Source organism: Pinus tabuliformis, chromosome 7 (assembly GCF_031772625.1).
Source record: "Pinus tabuliformis cultivar Carrire ecotype Pingquan chromosome 7, CPIR1, whole genome shotgun sequence".
Lineage (NCBI taxonomy): Eukaryota > Viridiplantae > Streptophyta > Pinopsida > Pinales > Pinaceae > Pinus > Pinus tabuliformis.
This window is the reverse complement of record NC_142293.1, coordinates 300,953,074-300,964,321: the sequence shown is the minus strand read 5'-3', so window position 1 is coordinate 300,964,321 and position 11,248 is coordinate 300,953,074. Positions and strand designations below refer to the sequence as shown.

The window sequence follows — 11,248 nt, the reverse complement described above, 5'->3', positions numbered from 1 at the left end:
TATGTACAAGTCCTACTATATATATGGTTGGGTTTCTTAAGGTGAAATCCACCTTCTACTGGTACTAGGTCAACATTTGGGTGCTGGACCTAATGCTTCCACGCTGCTGAAATTTAAAAATCAAAACAAACATCCACCATGAAAAATATTCAAACAAAAAACCTGATACATACCCCATAATTGATAATCGTTGTTGATCAAAGAAAATTGTCATATAATCAATCACTGGATCATATAATTGAGGAGAAAAACTTTCAGCAACCTCCTTTACTTGAATATTCCACTAAAATATACCTCCTCCTTTGACAGGGTAGCCACAAACATTTTTTTAGCTCTTCACATGTGGGATCTTCTTGAAAAAGTTGTTGTAGGAAGTTTCCTTGCCATTTTCCAGCAAACCAATCTTCTTGGAAATATGCAACAAGCGAATCTTCATCTTCTAAACTATAAGTGTCATAAAATAGATAATCTTCTAAGGATTCAAAACCCTCATCTGAAAGATAAGTATCATAAATAGCCATACTAGAAAAATATAAAAAGTATGACCTTCAAAGTTTTGTCAATGAGTTCTTCCCTTTCATTAGAAAATAATGCATAAATTGTCGTCTTAAAACCCGGAAAAGAAAACTCCAAAGTGAAGACCACAAGTGAAAATATACAACCAATTGGTGAGACTTGTCACCCTCAAGAAGCATCTTTAAAATTTATAAAACCGAGGGAAAAATATTATAATCTGTTCCCAACAATGACGCCAAAATACGTTTTAATTCTCAAGAGACAGTTCTTGGCTGTGGGGAACCAATGCCCAAGATATCTTGAGATTAATTAAAAACAATTAAAATCAATGGATGGAAAAATAGGCCATCAGGGCTTGCAAGTAAAGTTTCTAGCTTTGAAACCTTAGCCTTCCAAAGCAAAAATGGCCAAAGAAACTATGAGAGTTGTAGAGTGCTAGACTAAATGAATGGATTGAAGAAGAGTAGAAAGCAGAGTTCAAATCAGAAATTTAAGAATTTAAATTTAATCAACTACAAAAATAATAATGCAAGATTGAGAAAATGTGAATGGGATTCCTTGATGTGGAGAGATTCATTAAGGGCTTCAAGATTAATTTTCATGAGTACAATTAAGTAAATTAATTAAAAACTAAACTAAAGCACCAATTGCATCTTACAACGTCCAAGAGAAGAAACGACATATAAACATAAGAGAAAAAAATTACTAAAACTTCTAAATACTGAAATCACACTATAATATATATTCATATTTCAAAGAAAATTTCTGTATACAATGCTCTGTATACAATGCTAGTCATGGGTGATTGTGCCCTTACGAACCTCTCCAATGTCTCACTTCTATTCTTTTATTCTCGCTGCTGCCCTTAATGCCTCACTTCTATGCTTTTATTCTTGCTGCTAGCCCTTACTGTCTAACTATTATAATCAGTTCGAAAACTAATTCTCATTATAGTTACAGAAACTGTTTCCTTCTAAACGCTGTATAATATAATAACCCCTTTATAAATGTTTATAAACATGTTTGCAGGGCCACTTTTAAAATAAAAAGAATATGCTAATTTAATAACAATAAAATTGGAGGTCTCCATGATTAGCACATAAGTTGAATGATGTATAGGCATGGGCCCCAGGTTTTGTTTTTATTATCATCAGCATAAACTATGTACGGTGTTTTGGAAACCATAAACCACCCACGGTAGCACCCTTAGCAGTTTTTGGAATGGAGCGAAGGTGACGTTGTAAAAATCTCTTGTCGTCGATCTCTTCGATGGGTAGTATAATAAAACTGCCTTGCGGGACCACCCACTACATTAATCCTCATGCATTTTATCCTCCTGGGAGTCCATTGATTTAGAGCTCAAGGATTTTGGACCTTTAATAGCGTTGGTTCTCATAAGATTCATACTTTGTTTACTAATTGCGCAGAAAATTTGTACCGATAGTCTCTTTTGAAAATGAAACAAAGCCGTCGTTGATAGCATAGCTCACGTTCTCTCCATCGCACTCCTTTATCGGTATATTTTGATTAACAAGAAATACCAAGATTTTGATAGGATTATATATTCTAGTCCTTTCTGTAATCTCTTCCAAGCTTAACCTGTTTTCTTCGCTGAACTAAATTAAAATGGTAACCTGTAACTTCGTTCCTTAAATCTCTTTTTCTCCTCCAGCAAATTGTGCTTTTGAAGTCTAAGTTCCCAGATGATTCGACCAACGTAGACCTCTTAGTTTATGGAACTTGAACGTTGTCAGGAATCCCTTCAAAAGCATAATTGAATATATGAATTCTGTTCCCTCTGGACATAATCATATTACGAATTTTTTCTTCATTAAAATTAGGATCTTTGAGAAATGCATCGACACCATTTGTATTCAAAACTTCTTCAGGTGGCTGTGGAAACTGCCTGCGAATAGCCCTCAAGAATTTTCGAAGTTTGACCAACCCTGCTCTCAAAGAGGCCTTTGCATATGGTAAAATATATTTAAATACATCAACACACTGTTCCTTTTTTTGATAGTCTCCAAGACTTGTGTTTCTATGAACAACTAGATCATATTCTTTTGATGTGTCTAAACCACTTTTGAGATTCAAACCATACAAGCAGAAGAAACTTTGATCTAATGCATTATCAATACCGAAATCTACCTTCTTCCTTTCAACATCACCAATATTATCTCCACCATTCTCCAGTCCAATGTTTATCATTTTGTGATACATTTTACAAGTATCAAAACCTTTCACCCTTTCATCAATACTCTCAACATTTCCAACTTCTGTTCCAAAAGTACATGCAATAGTTTTCTCCCTGCTAAAATTTCTCCCCACATAATTGTTCTCCTCTTCTGTCAAAATGAAATCATGCTCATCAAAAAATTGGTTTCCAGTTGATGCCTTGGGAAAATTAATATTAGTATGGGCATTCACAGTCCTATGATTTGCGCTTTGCTTTACAAAATCTGGGCAATTTCCGGAATTAAGACTTGTTTTCAGTTTTATCTCCAATGCCAAAAGATGTTGGATAGCTAATTTCAAAAATTTTCCTTCACCACCCTCGTAATAGTTTCCAACAAAACAAAACCCATGATCTGCAAGTAATTCATGCACTGTTACAAGTAGTTCAACATGCTTTTTCACAGGGACATTGAAGTCCAAATGTTGAAGTTTGCAAAAAGTAACAACTCCATCAACAAAACAACTGCTTTCTATTTGTTCATTAGGATCTGCACCTGCTAAACCAGAACACTTGAGAGAAGGAAGTCCTCTGGTGACATGACACATAATAGTCAAGAGAAAACATTGCACCAACCCCAGTAATGCGGTAGGGATATCAAAAGATATCTGAGTCTCACTCTCTTCAATCTCCTCTTATTTGAGATGCGCATCTAGATATTGACTTCACTTCATCTGTGACCATTTTGTTCTGATGACCCTTCCTAGCTTCTTCCTGCTCCAATTCAAATGTAATGTTGCAATCATTAAGTGTTGAGGCCTTCTCCATCACATTTCCTGGTGTTGGTATTTCTACAATCCCAACAGTAAGAAAAAAAAATTTCTAATCTTTGTTTGTGGCATTTCAACAATACAACAAGGTCCTTTGGAATGGTTTTTTCACATGCGAAGATCAACATATACAAAGCAGTCAACTCGATTGAAGAATCCACAACACAAAGCTTGTTCACACCCCATGATTGAACAAAGTATTTTTCATTGTTGGAGAGTATAACTGAAGAAAGCAGCTTGATCAATTCTGAATATTTCCCACAATCAATCATCTTAACAGATGAACTCTTCAACAATGTTTCAACTTCCAACAACCGAAGTTCATGCCTAACTCTTTCCAATGAGATTTCCTTATCAACCCTACACTAAGGAAGCATAATGGTGCCTCCATTACTGTTTGCATGTTGGTTACTATTCAGGAGCGAAAAACACCTCTGAAAATCTTTACAACCTTTTTCTCTATCACTAGAAAAGGTCCACAAGTGTCCACATAACCAATGGAAACGGACCATAAAGGACCAGTCAAGCGTTAAGTCAGAATCACCTAATCCTAACTTCTGACCAACGTCTTTCAAATGCAGTGCAATATTATCTGTCTCTGTTAAGCTGTTTGATACCATAGTGGCTGCTGAAAAAGAATAACATGACTCAACCATGTTCTTAGAATCTAGCCTGTCATGAAACTCTAAACATATCTCAGGAAAATCTATGAACTTAGAGGACTCCTATGATACAACAACATTTTTAACACTTACAAAATTTTAAATAGGCATACCCATATTAACTGACACCACTACTTTACAAAGAGGATATGTTGCTTCACTACTGAGATCAGTAAGTAGTCCTATCTTTATTCCATTGTCCTGTTAGTTTATCGATATCGATTAACCCAATAGGCTATCTGATACTGCAAATTTCTCACTAATGCCTTTTCTAGAAGAAATTCTCTTATATGGTAAACCCCGTGATTCTAGTATTTTCTACAAGGAATTTCATCACATTTGAATCACCAAAATCCGTATGATTTTTAGTTTTGTCTATCTTTTCCGAATTTATGATAGCATAATTTTAAGCTTTATTAGAGCAATTTATTTGTATTATGTCACAAATAATATATGGATCCAACATTTGCCTTAAAAGTTTAACCTGCTCCTTAACTTTATCTATATCTAATTCTTCTCTCAGATTTACGAATACTAATTCGTGTGCTACGCCTTTCTTGGAGAGGTCCTTCATCTGTTTAAACATCCCTTTCTTGGAGAGGTCCTTCATCTGTTTAAACATCCCTTTCTTTAATAGTATATGTCCTCTCATTGCCCTTTTCAATAAAGGGCCCATCTTTGCAGATGCCAACTATGCCTGTCCCTTTGTCTATACAAGAATCACCAAAAGCTTGAGATACATATTCTAACTGTGCATCAATTCCCATACTATTGTTCCTTCCACCCCCTAAAGATCATCTTTTCATGTCAAAGCTGTGTGAATTTGAATTCCCCTTAGTTATCTCCATGTTTTTCACTAAAAATTTAACTTTACCATTTATCAACTATTTGTTATCACTACAACATGTAACTCCCTCAGATTCATTCGTAGGCTCACTATTATTAGGTAACTTTGAATTTATAACATATAATAATGCATTTATAAGTGCACCCCACGACGCCTCTGGTAAGTGCAGTTCCACTTGCTCAATTTTTCTTTTCTTTAAACAATTTTCATTCTCTTCAACATCTACAAGTTTCCTCTTCTCAGGGAAACATAAACTAATGTGCTTTGGCTCTAGTTTATCAATACCACATATTTGAAATGGAACTGAGGATGATTCCTCAATCACATGTTTATCATGAAAGGCACGTGAATGTGAAGGCCATTTTTTGAGGAGTATGCAAACAACTTCATCTCCAATTGCAATCAACACCTCCAAGAGCTTCTCCATACAATTCCACTTGTTAGGATTGCATTTCAGACCTTGTTCAAAGGCCCTATGAGCTATATTCAATGAGCCTAAGGCACATAATAATGCAGCTCCTAATTGATTCTAGACAAAAACATCCTTTTCATCAACGACATAGAGTCGAAGAGAAAATGGGAGTCATTGTCACCTACAAAAGAAGCTAAGGAATTCCATTTGACATAAACATATTAGGAAGCTCTTTTGCACTTGCAAGCGGGAGAATATTTGAAAGCTCAAAATTTGTTTGAGGCTACAATGTAGAAACCCTTCATCATGTTGGTAACTTCTATTATTTTCACAAACTCTTGAAATCCAAACTTTCTGGGTACCAGTTAATCCTGTAAAATTAGTTTGTAACAATATCTTTCATAATTGTGGGCCTCCTCCAAAAGAATTTAGTTTTTCTAGATCTATTTTACTTCCACTTGCATTGGATAGATGAGGATAATCTGTAAAATAAATATTTCCACCTGTAGAAATTCTGACTGTAGATTAACCTCATAATGTAATATAACTAAGCAAAATACTTAATCTACTTCTACAATCAAACTTGTAGAAGCTTAATAGATTTGATCAAGATCAAGCAGAACACATATAACAGAGAAGAAGAATCAATACACATGAAACATAGAAGAATACTCTGGGAAAGCCTCAGCTAAAATCCTCGCTATTTGTATTATCATACAAGTGGAAATATCTTAGGATTACACACAACTTTAGCTCTATCATCTATCTAGCTCTCAGTACAATCCCTCACACTGATAATAGACATAATCGATTGTTCATATGCCTTCTCGTCTACCCTCCAAGCCTCTTATTTCCTTGCACAGTTTTTCCCTAGGTGATCTAGCTGTAACCTTGTGTGACACTGATCTCACACACAACTCCAACACACTGTAAAAACTGCGCAAATCTCAAGGAATGAATTCCTTCTGCATGTAAGAGATTTTCTTATAGGAAAATTCTTGCAACTGATAGTACACTGTACTTGTCTTTAATCTCAACTGGGTCTTTGTCTGAACTGACATGCATGAGTTATCGATGAGAGAATCTTTAGTTATCTGGAGTACAGTAGTTTGATGCATGCATGCATTAACTAACTGAACTCACAATTAGTTCCTCAAACTGTTTGGAACTAATTTAATTGGATTTAACTCAGTTAATTGAGCTAACTAATTACAAATCAAATACAACTCACTCTTATCTCCTTAATCAAGGGATAATCTCCTTAATTTAAGGGATAATTGTTGCATGACTTCACAAAGACTTCTAGCTTGAATTTCTCCAACTAATTAACTCAAGATGAATTAATTAATTATTTTTCATACAGCTGGCGAGACTAAATTTGAATGTTAATTCTCAATCTTAATTCAAGGACAAATTAAAATTGGAATATTCTTGTTGCCACATTTCAACACCACCCTGGCTTAAGAAAGTATCAATGAAATGTGCAATTGTCCAGACAACATCGTAAGCATAGAATATAAAAGCATTTAAGTGGGCATCGACACTGCCAGCCTTGTGTAGGTTGTTCTATCTAATAGTAAAATCATGCTTCTGAATTGAAATTAGAACACGCCCATGTAAACCAATGACTTCTTGGAGTGAGTTCATGGTATTATAATCGAGTATGGTACAATCCAAAGTAGATGATAGCCAACTTGTGGCTATCCATACATACCCACTTCTTAGGATTTCAATACTTCTCAGGATTTCAATATACAATGCTTAAGAGAAAAGATTCATACATGCATCAAGATTCATATGTACCATAAAGATTCGAGATTCCATCATTGCCAACTGCATAAAAACACTGCCAATGTTACTTTTACTAGCTCTTGGAGGCAATTCCGCTTTATAAAAAAGTTTAGCTCTTACATTTCCAAGCACATCATTCAATGAAAATATTCCATTTCTCCCATAGCCATCATTTATATACACAACAGAAATACTCCAGCCATATTCACCAATCATAGCAAAAAATGCTAACATTTCACATAAATCACTTTGTATCATGTGAAGAAAATAAGAGCATTGAAATGTGGTGAGTGTTGGGTTTGTTGCTCCAAATTACAAAATCGGTACATGGAGTTCACTTGCTACATGAGGAAAAACATAAGCCAGAATAGAGATCTATGGCCCTATGCTGACGGTGTTGGACCTGCCAACATGTCAAGGGAATCTCCCTGGTAAGAAGTCCCAACTAGACCTCAAACCGTTTGGAGTAGGAGTCCGAGCAGTGGGTAGAAAAGTAGTGCCTTGACCGCATTAGCGCGCAGAGGTAAGTATGATAACTTTGTTGGAAGCAAGTGTGTGACCTTGCAGCGAGTCAAGTGAGATGCATGGGGGTTTTGACATACTAAGGGGAAAAGGAAGTGTGTCCCTTAGAATCCTGTAATAGTACGTAGCCTGAAAGGAACACACGAGCGACATCACAACCTGGAAGTGGATGAGTCCACAAACCAAAGTGAGGGGTTCATCTAACAACATGCCTTCAACAAGATTCATACAATTGCATACAAAATAGTCCATACACAGATGTGTAAGTTAAATACCATACATTGCTAAAGCAACCAGAATAGTCCAACTACAATAACAACATATGCATGAAAACATGCTGGATCAGTTATATTATTAAGTGAAAGTTCCATCCATACATACACCATTGATTGCCACTAGCCCCAATATTGGAACATTACAGCCAACATCACCTACTCCTCGAAAGAAGTGTACTCGCTCTACGTTGTGGAGAAGCCAAGGCTCATCACAATACTCTCCAAGCCTTTTCTAAGAAATTCCTAGCTAAAATCTTGGCTCCCAAAAGCCTCTTCTATGAGTTATGAGGTTCTATTTATAACAAAGGATGGGGTGATCATTGACATTCCCCTTTGTGAATTTTTGTCTACCCTCATGAATCTTCAACTTATTTACAAATAACTCTTTACATTACATAGTGACTATTCACATTCCATTAATGACACTTGGAATTTCACTTACAACATATTTAAAAATAATATACATTTTCCACATGTACCCATGTGAGACAAAATAGGCTAGAGACAGTCTGACAAGGCATAACACTATGACTCCAAAGTTTGGGGCAAGACCAACTCGGCAACCTCCAATTGATGATTCTTAGTCACGTACTGATGGTGTCTTCCTCCAAACTGCTTGATGGTGTCTTCCTAATAGAAGACCCTTGCCTCCATAGCTTCTAGGTATATGGTCTTGGAACCTGTGTCCATCTCGTCTTGAAGCATGTACAACATGGTGTAGACCATGACAGGACCGCTAGTGTGCTTCTACATGTTTGTTGTGTTCAAATCCAAGTCATCCGTAGTGGCCTCTTGCCTTAGCTACTCCATGGACATGTCGACCTCTAACCAGAATTGGTTCTTGTGCTTAGCTTTGGTGAGGGAACCTGCATCCCTTCACTCTCTTTCTCAGCTTCTGGTTTTCCCGGCTCATCAACCTATATTGGCAATGTTTGCTATGTCATTGTGCCTTGCGTTTGTTCTTCTTCCTATTCCTGTGTCTTTTATTGTTCTTTCCTTCTCGGCTCCCGTTCTTCCTTCGGTTCTTGTTCTGCTACCTACAAGCTTTTCTCTTCTCTCTTCCTTTTCTCTACTGTCTATGTCCTTTGTTTCCTTTTGCTTCTGCTGTCAAAGATGCTTACATCAAGATTGACTGTGATTTCACTCTGCAACTTTGTTCTCCCTTTATTATGTCAGCAATTTCCTCCTTCCTTGATCTTTGTTCTGCCACTGCTGCTGGTCTTGCTACCATGTTAGTGTTTATTTTTCTATAAACAGTTAGGTATCTGCATATATTAGAAATTAAATTGGTGCTCGCTCAACTTCTTCCCCAATATTGCTTTTAGTGGTCTATCTTGAAGCAACTCTATTTAGTGCCATGGTACAATAAATGCTGGAGAGAAGTGCTTCATGAGTGTGGTACCTATGGGACATAAAGGAAACTCGTGGCAATAAAACATTAGCTCTTACAAATCTAACTTCACATCATGATCAAGCAACAACTAGGGCATCTAATGAGAGGACTTGTACAATTTTGACTGACAGGGGTGACTGACTGATTGTGGGAAATGCATACTATGCAGTCCCAACAGTCAGTGTGGATGCTTGATGATTGGAATTGTGCAATGCATAGTTCAGTCTTGGTCAAGGCCTAGGAGAGACTGTGCATTGCACAGTCTCAGTGACCAAGCTAGGAGACTAGCTCCTAGAACTGCGCAATACATAGTTAGAGCCAGACCAGGAAAAGCTCTGTGCAATTCCAGAAGCTAAGGCAGAGGCCTTGAGCTCTCAGATTGCATATTGCATGCAATGAAGTGTGAGATCCAAGCAGGGGGAGCCCATATCTGTCCATGGGGAGTGTGCAAACAAGTAGATCTGAAGGATGATGTAAGGATGAGTGCATATCTAACTAAGTGTAGATGTATGCATGTAAAACAAGTGTAACAATGGATCAAACTAAAGGAACAAGAGGCATGTGAAGGAAGTCACCGCATGACGACTGTTGGTGCAAAAATGGGAAAACTCATGCGACACTTGGGGAAGGAAGTGTATAAGTTGAAACAACACTTCTACAAGCTAAAACAAGTTAAGATTCCAACATTTGTTCAACAAAATGAGTGAAACAATGTTATGGAACCAGCTCACAAAAAGATAGAAAAGATAGATCAACGCCTTAGAATTCAACCTCTTCAAGGGGGAAACCTCCTTTACATTACACAAATGAAAAATTCTTTGATGATACAAATGAAAAGACCTCCTTTCTATATATAGGAGTCTAAGGGGTCATAATATAATCAGAGCCGACATAACAATAATAATGTAAGGGCACAATAATAACAATAGTGGGCTTCTATGGGGCACAATAGTAACAATATGGGCACTACATGGGTACATCAATATAATAAAGGGGTTGTACTAATAACAATAAGGGGTTACACTAGTAGTATAGGGGCCTAACATGCCCCTCTCCTTCAAAAAGTGTTGTCCTCAACGCTTGAGTAGTTATTGATGCTTCTGTATAAAATTTTTGTCCTCCCATGTGGAATCTTCAACGGGTAAGTTCTTCCACTTGATGAGATACTCTAAAATTGATCGATTTCATAACTGTTGGGTTCTTGTTTCTGAGGTTCCAATATGATTTTTCCTTCCTCTTCAATTTCTGGCAATATTGTTTGAATTGGGATCTTTTGCAACTTTTGAATAAGTGGCCATACTTCTTCATCCTTCTTTCATTCATCCTTTGCTTCATTTATCCAATCTGGTTGGATAATAGAAATAGCACAAAACAATGCTTCCACATCCTCATCCTTTCTTGAGAGTGCATCTGCAACAAAATTTTGCTTCCATTTTCTATAGATGATGTCAAAGTCATAACCCAACATATTTGTGACACATTTTTTCTGTTCTTCTAAAGATAATAGTTGTTTTAAAAAGTATTTAAGACTATCATGATCCATTTTTACCTTGAAGTGCCTTCCCATTCGGTAAGGTCGCCATTTCTTAAGTGCATGTAGTATTGCCAACATTTCCTTCTCATAAATAGCTTTCTTGAGATGTAGCAGTAAAAATACCCAATCACCTACATCAAAACATTTTTCACTACGATGTTGATCTACCTGCTCTTTCATTCGATTTTGCACCAAAGTGGCGTTATCCTTTAAAAGTTGGAGAACTTCTTGTTGATGCTCGATGTGATCTTTCATTGCTTGAACCTTTTTCTTGTTGATATGTCCTTCTATCT

At 36.6% G+C, this 11,248-nt stretch overlaps 2 pseudogenes; both read right to left on the bottom strand.

The window, feature by feature from the left end:
* Window positions 1-2,247: 2,247 nt before the first annotated feature.
* LOC149247055 (calcineurin-binding protein 1-like) lies at window positions 2,248-4,857 on the bottom strand (annotated as a pseudogene).
* Window positions 4,858-4,975: 118 nt separating this feature from the next.
* Window positions 4,976-5,605, bottom strand: LOC149247054 (calcineurin-binding protein 1-like; annotated as a pseudogene).
* Window positions 5,606-11,248: the final 5,643 nt, after the last annotated feature.